This window comes from Eublepharis macularius, chromosome 6 (assembly GCF_028583425.1).
Source record: "Eublepharis macularius isolate TG4126 chromosome 6, MPM_Emac_v1.0, whole genome shotgun sequence".
NCBI classification, from domain to species: Eukaryota; Metazoa; Chordata; class Lepidosauria; order Squamata; family Eublepharidae; genus Eublepharis; species Eublepharis macularius.
The window spans coordinates 125,416,471-125,429,180 of record NC_072795.1 but is presented as its reverse complement, the minus strand read 5'-3'; the positions used below and the strand labels follow the sequence as shown (position 1 = coordinate 125,429,180).

Below are 12,710 nucleotides of genomic sequence, written 5' to 3'. Positions count from 1 at the left end.
CCTGTTAATTCTCCTGAACCTCTTGGTGGCTTTTGATACCATCAATCGGTATCCTTATGGACCACCTTTGGGGATTGGGATTTGGAGGCTCTGTTCTGCAGTGGTTCCAGTTCTACCTCAAGGGTAGGCTTCAGAGTGTGATGCTCTGGCCTATGGGGTGCCCCAAGGTTACATCTTGGCCCCAAAGCTTTTCAATATCTATGCAAAGCCACTGGGAGAGGTCATCTGGAGATTTGGGCTAAGTTGTCACCAATATGAAGATTACCTCTATCTTGCACTACCAGCAATCCCAGGGAGGCTGTGGAATCTGTGAACTGGGGGCAGTTTTGGCATGGATGAGGGTTAACAAGCTGAAATTTAATCCTTACAAAATGGAGGTTCTACTGATGGGAGGAAATGGCTCATCTCCTGTTCTAGATGGGGTTACATTCCCCCTAAAGGAACAGGTTCATAGCTTAGGGATGCTGCTGGACCCAGGCCTCTTGTTTGATAAACAGGCAACAATTGCTAGGGGAGCCTTCCATCAGTTTTGGCTGGTGAGCCAGCTGCAGACCTTCCTGGGCAGAAAATATCTTGCCAATGCAGTACATGCCCCAGTAACACCTAGGCTAGATTACTGCAATGCACTTTATGTGGTGCTGCCCTTGAAGACTGTCTGGAAGCTACAGTTGGTACAGAATGCTGTGGACAGAATACTGACTGGAGAGGGTTGTAGGGACCATAACATTCCAGTCTCGTTCCATCTCTACTGACTCCCAATTTTCTCTATTCAGTGGTGACTCAAAGCACCTTACGCTGTCAGAAACAACAACAGAAAACCATCAAATAGCACAATAATGATACCCAGTTCTATATCTCATGATCCAAAACCCCTGGTGATGCGATAGAGTACTGAATCATTGCTTGTTAACTGTTGTCAATTGGCTAAAACCAAACAAATTGAAACTGAACTAAGATGGAAATTATGTTGGTTAGAAAAGCAGAGATCTTGAAGCAGTAGAAAAGAGCAAGAGTCCAGTAGCACCTATAAGACTAACAACTTTAGTGGTAGGGTACGAGCTCTCGTGAGTCACAGCTCACTTCTTCAGTCATTGTGCTTCCGACCTTTGATGGGGTTCAGTTGATCCCAGCTGACTCAGTTAAGAGCCTGGGGTGATACTAGCAACACTGCTGCTAGAGAAGCAAGTAAATGCACCTGCTAAAAAGGCCTTCTTCTAAGTGACTATCCTGGAAGACGGCCCTCTTCCTTGACATGGCTGATCTGGGCACCTGGATTCACAGCACGGTAACATCAAGACTAGACTACGTCTCCCCTCAGAGCTGACTTGGAGACTCCAGCTGGTGCAGAACTCTCTCAGGATCTAGGAAGCACGCATATCACTCCCATTATGCAGTCACTCCATTGGCTTCCCATCGGTTACTGGGCACAATTCAAGTTCATGGCTATCACATTCAAAGCCCTTCATGGCCTAGGCACCTCATATCTGTAAAATCGCCTCTCTCCCTATGTTCCACCAAGGCAGTTTTGCTCATCTGAATAGGGCCTTCTGCAGATACCACCCTGCGGTCGGACAAAATCAACAGCTATCCATACGTGAGCGCTCTCTGTGGCAGCCGCCACCTTATGAAATGGTTTGCCTGAGAAGATCAGGAAAGCTCCCACTTGCCTGGATTTCCACAAACTGGTCTTAGTATTTAAAGCCCTCCACGGACTGGGACCTGTATACCTATGGGACCGCCTCTCCCATTATGTCCCCCGCAGGGCCTTGCGCTCTGCGGATAAGCAGCTTCTGGTGGTCCCCGGCCCAAGGGACGTTCGGCTGGCCTCAACTAGTGCCAGGGCCTTTTCTGCCCTGGCCCCAGCCTGGTGGAACACTCTTCCAATGGAGATCCGGGCCCTGCGGGACCTTTTACAGTTCCGCAAGGCTTGCAAGACAGAGATGTTCCGCCAGGCCTTTGACTAGGGGCCAGCTTTTAGTCCCCCTTCTGACTGCCGCACCCTCCTTTTGCAGCTCCTTTTGCAGCACCTTATGGTGGTGCTGGGGCTTATGATGATTTTGTAGTAGCTGATCTGTCTGATGGCGCCTCAATTTTAATGTCTTAATGCATTAATAAGGGTTTTATTGTATTTTAACAGTAAATTTGTTGAAAGCCGCTTGCGGGAAGGGCGGGGTATAAGTTGAATAAAATAAATAAATAAATGCAATAATTCTGAATTATTCAGGAGGGCTTTCTACTCAGATTATAGGGCTGTATCATAAGAAATAGCTCAGAGAGATGCCTTGGTAGGAACAGGGACTATACGCGACACTATTGGGTACTGCTTACTGATGCAGATATGTACCTACAAGGGAGTTTCCACATTGCTAAACATGCCATGTAAATTTAGTTATGCTGTGTTCCGGAAAGATTTCATCTCTGTGCTCAGCTTTATGCTAGCTTAAACGTTTCTGTTATCATACCCTATTGTATCTGTTTTCACTGACTGTCCTAACTATTATTCATTATTGTACTTTGCTCAGTGAATGTTCTAGCTGTTAATTATATTGTATTTCAGTATGGCGCAATCTGCCTGGAATCTCAGTGAGAAAGACGAACTGATGATGATGATGATGATGATGATGATGATGATGATGATGATGATGATGATGTTGATGATGTCTATCTGACACCAACAGACTAATCCATAGAGTGTGGAATGGGCAAAGCAGGCCCTCAATGCCCTCTCCCTGGACATTACATTGCTGTTGTGAAGATAAAATAGAGGGGAGAACGACATGTACTGCCCTGCACTTGTTGGAGAAAGAGTAAGATAAAAATGTTCTAAATAAATTAATTAATTGATTAGAGTTGTTGTGTCAATGGCTGTTATCATTCTGTTTCAGCAACAATCACTGGGGTTGAAGGTGAGACGGTCAAGGAAAGGATCTCTGCCTGGAGAGAGGAATCTTCCTTTAACTGTTTGTCGCCATATGCCTGCAGCTGGGTTTTTCTTTTGGTAATGATGACTTCATACTCCACATGGCTTGCTGCGGTTTTTAGACAAGCCGTTCTGGTCAGTTAGGAAACGCATGACCTCCTAGGCTTCCTCTAATTGGGACTGGAGTTTATTAATTTTCCTTTGTAGTACTAAGGCTACGTTCCTAGCTTCCTCTTCTCCCTTCTGTGCTTTACTTAGAGCAGCTAACTTTAACTTATCTGCTACAAATTCATGCTGTTAAACACAGGCTTCTGTGGCTTATCTCTCTCTTCTGAGATTCCTTGCCTTTCAAGCATTTCTAGACATGTGTTTCAGAAATTCCACCAACATACATATCTCTCTTACTTCCACACACTTTAATCTTAACACTCATGGGACTTCCAGTTTGGGATTCATGGAGGTCTAACGCAGCTCCACTTGCGGAGCTGACCGGACTGCCGTTTTAACCGGCCGGTGGGGTGAAAATAGCCCACGGCCGACTGCTCTCAGGCGGAGAGCAGGCAAAGAATGCTCAAGACCCCAGGGTGAGTTAGATCTCGGACGAGGGGGGCTCTACACAACGGGTCCCCTCCCGATCCTTGAGGTCCCACCTTGCGACGGGTCGGCTACAATCTCTGCGGCAGTTTTGGGGCCAATTCGGCTGGCATAAGACCTACATACCCAAGCTTCGATTGGGGGAAGAAGCTGAGAGGAGAACTTAAAATCGAAACAGCGATTACAACCCGAGAAAAGTGAAGAGAAGGTAAAGATCATTATCTTCTGATACGGGACAGATTGACAAAAACAGAGAGGAAAAAAAGTAGATTTTTAAACTGCAACAGACTAGCGAAAAGGAGGGGAAGACTCGGCAGGAGTTGTATTTGAAAAGAGACTAAGTTTAAAGAAGTTATTAAAGAAATCGGACTATTGTTTTGAATACCTGTGGTTTTGGAGCTGTGAGAAAAAGACACCATCGCGAGATCTGCTGTGGGAAGACGGGAGACAGGAAGTGCGTAATAACAATAGAGCGGCTGGAGAGAAGCGGCCCTTGCTGGAGGGCAGGAAGAAGGGAATCGCCATTTTTGAAAGGGGAAGGGTCGCGGCTTCAGCGGAAAAGGTAGGCCATCTTGGATTACAAAATTATAGAGAAACCATAGAGAAAAGACGCCCGACATTTTGGACTCTTTAAAATTTAATTTTTGCAAGAAGACCGGGACATTTAAATTAAAAAACGCTAAATTTTACGCCACGGAGTTAAGGAAGAGAGCGGATTCGTGGGAGCGAGCTAAAGCAAGCCCCACGATGTCAAAAAAAGAGTGGCAATCGGCAATAGAAAACCTGGATAAAAACTTGGACAAAAAACTTTTAGATGTGATTAAAGAACTTAAGGACACGAAATTGGAGCTGATTAAAGAGGTTAAAGAGGTAACACAGACAGTAAAATCGGAGCTGTCAGAAGTGAAAAAAGGTATGGAAACAATACGAAGTGAATTACAAGGAACGCAGCAGAGAGTCAAAACAGTAGAAGACGCGATGGAGAATTTAGCAGACATGCAACAAACAGAGATGAGACTGGTGAAGGGGAGAATGTCAGTTGCAGAAACTAAGCATATGGAGAAGCAGCTACGTTTTCGTGGCTTGCCAGAAGTGGAAGGAAAGTCAGCGCAAGAACAGATGACTGAGGTGTTGGCTGAATACCTGGGGAAGGAGGAGGAGGAAGTTGTGGCTATCCTAGATGTGGCATACCGTGTGAATTCGAGAATCGCAACCCAGAGGAAACTACCAAGAGATGTGATTGTGCAGTTTACAACACGAAATATGAAAGAGAAGATTGTGACAAAGCAGTTTCAAGATCCATTGGAGATTGATGGCAAGACGATTATTATAATGAAGGAATTGCCCAGATCAGTGTTATTAGACCGGAAAAAATACAAAGTGCTAATTCAGATTTTGAAGGACATGAAAATCAGGTACAGATGGGAGTTACCAGAAGGAGTGTCCTTTGAGTTTGGAGGGGCCAAAAAACGCATCAGATCTGAGCGAGAGATGGAGCGATTTATTAAGGACAATGAAAAAAACTTACCAACAAGATTATGAGTATGGAGTGTAAAGTATTATCTTGGAATGTAAATGGACTAAATTCACCGAATAAGAGGAAAAATATTTTTCACTGGCTACTAAAACAAAAATGTGACATTGTTTGTTTGCAAGAGACCCATATTAGAAAACAGGATGTAAAATATTTAAAATCTGGAAAACTGGGCAAAGAATTTGTAGCGGCCTCTAACAAGAAAAAAAGAGGAGTGGTGCTGTACATAAAAGAGGAGCTACAGCCAAAATTTGTTATGAGAGATGTGGAAGCTAGATTTGTAGCAGTGGAATGTATTTGGAATTTAAAGAGAGTGTTGGTAGTCGGACTTTATGCACCTAACGGTGCAAAAGAAAGCTTCTTTGAGGACTTGAGGAAGCATTTAGACGATTTTTCATATGACCAGATAATTCTTGCTGGAGACTTCAATGGAGTGACAGACTTGGAACTAGATAAAAAGACTACAACGGCACAAAAGAAAAGAGGACTATTACCAAAGCTTTTTTTTGAGTTGATTCAACAAGAGACTCTTGAAGATGTATGGAGGAGAGAATATCCTAAAAGCAGACAGTTTACTTTTTATTCTGCAAGGCATTCCACATTATCAAGAATTGACATGATCTGGGCCTCAAAAGACTTAGCGTTATGGACTAAGGAGGTAGAAATAATGCCGATGGTAGGCTCAGATCACAACCCAATTATGTGGAAACTAGGAAAAAGGAGAAAAAGGAAAGCATGGAGAATAAATGAGGACTTGTTACAGGAAAGAGAGAATATGGAAATATTGAGAAGAGAGACAAAGTTTTTTATACAATACAACGTGAATAAAGAAGTACCAACCAATAAAGTTTGGGATGCTTACAAGGCGGTTATAAGGGGCATACTAATGGATTTAAATGGTAGAGCAAGAAAGAAGAAAGAGGAGAAAAGACAAGAGATTGAGGAGAAAATAAAAGCCAAAGAAATACAGCTAAAAAAGAGACCAGGGAAAAAGAAAGTATATCAGGAAATTAAAATACTTCAAGAACAGCTAACAGCAATGAGTAATAAAGAATTGGAGTGGAATCTTAAAAGACTGAATCAAAAAGCGTTTGAGGGTGCCAATAAACCTGGGAAGTACCTGGCATGGCAATTGAAGAAGAGAAGGGAAAAGAAAATAATAAATAAAATTTGTGAAGACAACAAAACGTATTTGGAGCAGACTACCATTAGTAGAGCCTTTTATAAATTCTACGCTAAGCTGTATAATAAGAAAGAAGTAAATAAAGAATCAATAGCGTTATATTTGGAGAAAACCAAACTTCCAGAAATCTCGGAAGCTTGGAGAAATAAGTTGAACAGTGAAGTAACTGACGAGGAAATAAGTAAGGCAATACAATCTGCAAATCTAGGAAAGGCGCCAGGGCCAGATGGACTTACGGCTAAATTTTATAAGACAATGGCCAATGAACTGGCACCATTCCTAAAAGAGGTGATGAATGGAGTTTTAAGGGATCAAAGGATTCCAGACACTTGGAGTGAAGCGAACATATCATTGATCCCAAAAGAGGGCCAAGACCTGACTAACGTGAAAAATTACAGACCTATATCGCTACTTAATAATGACTATAAAATTTTTGCGAAGATATTGGCGGAGAGATTGAAGGGGTGGCTCTCGGAAGTTATAGAGGAGGAACAAGCAGGCTTTTTGCCAGACAGACAAATAAGAGACAATTTAAGGACAGTGATCAATGCTATTGAATATTATGACAAGCGTTGTGACAAAGAGGTTGGTTTCTTCTTTGTTGACGCTGAAAAAGCGTTTGACAATTTAAACTGGGACTTTATGTTTGCCACTATGGAAAAGCTACAATTGGGAGAAAGATTCATCAGAGCAATTAAGGAAATTTACAGGGACCAGACTGCAGCAATTGTGGTGAATGATGAAGTGACCAAGAAACTGACGATAAGGAACAAGACAAGGTTGCCCGTTGTCTCCACTGTTGTTCATTTTAGTATTGGAGATTCTGATGATACAAATACGACAAGATGAGGAAATTCGTGGAATAAAAATAAAGGACTATTCATATAAGGTCAGAGCATTTGCGGATGACATAATGTTAATTGTAGAGGACCCATTGGAGAACATGCCAAGAGTGATAGATAAGATCAAGGAGTTTGGAGACTTGGCAGGTTTTTATATCAACAAAAAGAAGTCAAAGATATTATGTAAAAATATGACTAAGCAGAAACAACAATTATTAACGGAAACAACGGACTGTGAAGTAACAAGCAAAGTGAAATATTTGGGAGTCGAATTAACTGCAAAGAACATAGATTTATTCAAAAACAATTATGAAAAACTATGGACTCAGATAGAGAGAGACTTGATTAAATGGAACAGACTGAATCTGTCATGGTTGGGTAGGATTGCAGCAGTTAAGATGAATGTGTTACCAAGAGTAATGTTTTTGCTACAGACAATACCAATCATCAGAGACTCTAAACAATTTGAAAAATGGCAGAGGAAAATATCAGATTTTGTTTGGGCAGGCAAGAAGCCTCGAGTGAAAGTGAAAGTTTTACAAGATGCAAAGGAAAGAGGCGGAATGCAACTGCCCAATCTGAGACTTTATCATGATGCAATCTGCCTAGTTTGGTTGAAAGAATGGATGACATTAAAGAACAAGAAACTACTAGCCCTAGAGGGATATAAAAAAATATTTGGATGGCACGCATATCTATGGCATGACAAAGTAAAGGTCAACTCGATGTTCCTGCACCATTTTATACGGAGAAGTCTGTACATGATCTGGAAGAAGTATAGAATTTATCTACAAGAAGGAACTCCCTTGTGGGTGGTTCCATATGAGGTGATAGACCCGAGAGCTGTTGATAATGAACAACAATGTTTAACGTATAAAGAAATAACTAAAATTGAAGCATCCAAACTTAGAATAAAGACGCAAGAGGAACTATCACCTAATTACGACTGGTTCCAGTATAGACAGATCAGAGACTTATATAACTCGGACTCTGTAAAGGGAGGTATACGAATAGAGAATTCGGAACTAGAGCAGACCCTTCTTAAAGAAGACAAGAAAAGAATATCCAAGGTATACCAAGTACTGTTGAAATGGTATACCGAGGATGAGACAGTGAAAACACAAATGGTGAAATGGGCTATAAATTTTAATAAAGAAATAACAATGGAGGCATGGGAATACTTGTGGAAAACTACAATGAAGACAACGACATGTACTAATATTAAAGAGAACATCTACAAAATGATCTATCGTTGGTACATGACACCAAAGAAGATTGCGCTAGGGAATTTGAACACTTCTAATAAATGCTGGAAATGTAAGAAGCATGAGGGCTCCCTCTATCATATGTGGTGGTCGTGTGAGGTAGCCAGGCAGTACTGGGGGGAAATAATAAGAGAAATGAGTGAAATTCTACAATTTCAAATTAATAAGAACCCAGAACTCCTGCTACTGAACTTGGGAATGGAGGGAATTCCAGCCCAACACAGGACGTTGATATTTTATATGACAGCAGCTGCTAGACTTTTGTATGCGCAAAAATGGAAAGTACAAGAAGTGCCAACTATTGAAGATTGGATTTACAAATTGCTGTATATGGCTGAAATGGATAAGATGACAAGAAAACTGAGAGATCTGGACTCAGGGCAGTTCAACATAGACTGGGAGAAGCTGAAACAATACCTGGAGAAGAAATGGGAGGTGGGAGGAAAACTGTGGCAGTTTGAGAACTACTGAAGTACTGAAGTAGAGGGGGGAGACTTTACCGGGGGGAGAAGAGATAAATGAGAATTAATAAGCAGTTAGACTAATAGATTGACATATATATAGATATATATAGGTTAACAAACAGAATATAGATAGAAAATAATTAACTATAAGGATTAAATATAAGGATTGATTAACTAACAATATTTTCTTTCTTTGGTAAGTTTTGTAAAATGTACCAAACTGAATGTCTGAAGATACAGATGAGTCAAATTGATTGACTACGTGATGAGAGTTATACAGAATTATTACAAAAAGATAGAATGAGTAATATATAGAGAATAAGTCAAATTGTTTGATTTAAATGAATGTATGATTTACATGGTTTATGATATATAGAAATATTTGAAATTGAAAAATGGGATAAATTGTTTATCTAAGATGGAAACAAAGACTTACAGTTTGGGTATACAATGTTAAAAATAGTTAAGGGTGTACTGCTTAGATTAATGGAGAATATATATTTGTTTTAGATAGAGGAATCTAATAGAAGTAAGGGAAAGGGGACAAAGGGTCGGAAAGCTGTTGGAAGTCAACAAAAGGGGGGGAAAGGGAGGGGGTTAGAGATGAAAAATTGGGGAAAATTGAATGTAAATGTAAAAATAATGGATTCTAACCCAATAAAAAATTTTTCAAAAAAAAAAAATCTTAACACTCATGGAAAACCAAGATTTGGGTCCCGTCGCATCTTAAAGACAAACCTGAAGGGCCACCTGAAACTAAACTCATGGAACAACTCAGATGCTCCGGCAACAGGGTTTTCCCTCTTAAAATACCCCAGCTGCCAAGGGCTTAATTCTTCCTTGAAAATCCACTTCTCCGGTTTATTGGTTCCTTTATTCTGATTCATGAAAAAATTGAGCTCTTGTCCTCCACCATATTACAAATCCCCAAACTTCTGTTTCTGAAAGACATGCGGTTTGCCCTGGGACTTTTAACACCTGACAACAAAATTCTAGTTTTCTGGCAAGGGCCGATTCCTCCCTCCCTATACAGCACTTTGAATTTCTAAAAAAGTATCTGGGATGCTTTGAGGATTGTAATACCCAGCAGCCAGATACAAAGACAAACCCTAATGTTTCAAAACCCAGATAAAGCAATGAAAATGATGATGCAAATTCTCTGTCCCTTCACGGTTGGATGTAGGGGGGTGGATCCAACAAAGCGTTTCTGTGGACTCAAGGACTTCCACCTGTGGAGCATGACTCTCCTTCCCCACCAACAGCCCCAAATCTGCTCCCCCCCCAACACTACTCATAGTGTTCTCCCCCCAAACACTACTCAGCGTTCTCTCCCAGGACCATGATTTCAGGGGACATTCTGGGCTGCTCCAGGAGACTGGAGCCACAAACATCAGACTCCACCGGTGGAAATCCTTGTGCCTACAGAAATACTACATAGAAGCCACTCCAACATTCAGTACCAAATCAGAAAGGAAAGAGAAAGACCAACCAATATGGAGGCTTGATGAAAAAATCCCTAGGAATTCCACGATCTTCCCAAACCACACATAGCTGAAATACAGAATCCGACAGAAAGCAAAGATTACCTCATTCTCCATTGTCTCCTGGCTGTAAATAAGGCTACCCTGGAGACGCATGCAATCATTCATATTCTGAAGAAAGAAAATGTCACCTCTGTTCATTAATGAATACAGTCTTGAGTAAGCAACTCACTTCTAGCTGGTCGACTCACCTTCACTACATTTAGTGGGAATCCCTCCCAAGTGTGTATTAGACTGCGGCCTAGTAGCTCAACTTCGTAGTTGAGAGTCAGCGTAGTTCCATGGTGAAAATATTAGACTTGGAGCAGGGAAATCCGAGTTAGAACCCCGTTTGGCCACGGAGATCACTGGATGATTCTGACTTTGTCACTCTCCCAGCCTAACTTACCTCACAAGTTGTTGTGCAGATCACGAGGGTGAGGGAGCATCATGTACACTACCCAGAGTAACTTGGAGGAATGGCAAGATAAAAATAGATAAATTCTACCCATATCTAATCAGAAAGAGGTCCCATTTATCTCAGCAGTTGTATTTATAAGATCAGGGCTTTCCTGATGAAAAAGAATGATGAGGACATGATGTGACGAGAAAAGTACCACCGGACATATCAAGATATGTGTGGTGGAAAAAGCAACCGTTTTCGCTCTTTCCTTTGTCAGAGGGATCCTGTACTAGATAAGTCATTCCGCTTTACTAAGTCAAAGATTGGGGCACGGATATGTGTTTTAGTCCATACTGTGCTACAGTCTAGTCACATTCCACTCAGCTTTCAGGATGGGGCTGAAGAAGAGCTCTAAAACAAAGCATTTCAGACCAGAAGTGGGTATGACTGCCATTACAGTATCTGCAGTAGAGGCTGATGGAGTCTGTAGACACATTGTGTGTGTGTGTGTGTGTGTGTGTGTGTGTGTGTGTGTGTAGAGTGCCCTCAAGTCAGAGTTGACTTATGGCAACCCCTTATACTTCAATAAATTCCAGGTCTGTCTGAAGGCCCCTTCCCCACACACACATGCAGTTCCCTTATATCTCCTTGTCCCAAATACCTAAAATGTTCTTATGTCTCAATTTCCCTCCCTTCCACAGTCTGATAACTGAGCAAATAATGAGCTTCAAAGCAAGTGAAAAGGTCTACAAATACAAACCAATCTGCCTAGCTTATATACTCTATTATCTATTCAAGTCTGCAATACACTGGATTGCTAATGGCATATTACACACAAATGTATGCAATAAGAACCCAACTGGCACCTTTTCTAAGCGAAGACATGGTGAAATGGGGAGATCTCCCACATTTGTCATCTGGATTATTATCTATATTTATTAAAATGTTTTCCCCCTTACATTTCACCCTACAAATAACACAAACAAACCAAAAACACTAGCAAATGAGGGAAACGTCAGCAAATACGAAAGGCATCAACAAATGGAACAGTGAGTACATTGTTATCAAAGCCTTAGAAAGGAGATGCCAATTGACCATTATGATACAGCCAAATGCATGCCAAGAAAGCAGCATCTTGAGCTGGTGTCTGAAAACAAATACAACAGAAGCTAACTGAATCTCCCAGGGCAAAGAATACCACAGAACGGGCACTGTCATTAAAAGGACACATTATCTGCCGAAGATGGTAGCAGAACAGAAGGGAGAACCCAAAGATTCCAATGAGCGGTTCAGTTCAAACGAGAGGAGACAGTCTTTGAGATACCTAAGCATTTTGAAATTTTGAACGCCGCAGGAGCCAAGTCAATCAGGCCTTGGAAAGAGTTCTAACATGGTGCCTGCAGAAGATGCAGAGTATGTTAGCATATAGATATAATGAGTTCTGTTGTGCTGTGAATGGTGTAACACATATTTCAAAGGGGTGAGGAGGAGGAGGGAACAACTGGCTAATTCATGCCATGTTGCTTTATTAGAAGAAAATTTCAATAACTACCATTTCATGTGAGCTGCATGTTCGGATCGTTATTCATTCAACTATATGGCTTTGGATCAGAATTAACGAGCCAGGCTGCAGCAAAAACGTTGAAGAAAAGCCAGACAGTGATAAACGTTTCATATCCGAGTTGATGCCTCGCTGACAGGGTCTGTTTTAAATATGATAAGAATGCTCTGAGATATCCCATCTTCAACTGCAGTTTCACATATCAAAGCTATCACATGATCACAAGAAAATACGGCCGTGGGAAATTTATTATGTTTTATTGTCACAAGCCTTATAAAACTTAATGCCTTTTCCAGCAATCCAAAAGCAGTACCCAGAATAACCATGTTAGCCTGTCACCTCAGAAAGGCAAAAGAAGCATTATTTACATGGATTCTTATTTAATAAGAGGCCACACAATACCACTTTAGGGCTCTTTGCAGAG

General features: G+C 41.3%; 1 protein-coding gene across 3 annotated transcripts in view; it reads right to left on the bottom strand.

Moving 5' to 3' along the window:
- The window catches only part of NDST2 (N-deacetylase and N-sulfotransferase 2), a 175,225-nt gene that overhangs the window by 129,051 nt on the left and 33,464 nt on the right, over nt 1-12,710 (bottom strand). The window contains exon 1 of one of the 3 annotated variants that reach the window (XM_054982349.1): nt 10,732-10,751. The exons of the other annotated variants lie outside the window; for them this stretch is intronic. The gene's annotated coding sequence lies outside the window, so the exon portion shown is untranslated. Of the gene's footprint in view, nt 1-10,731; nt 10,752-12,710 lie in introns of those variants that run through there. 3 annotated transcript variants of the gene reach the window in all.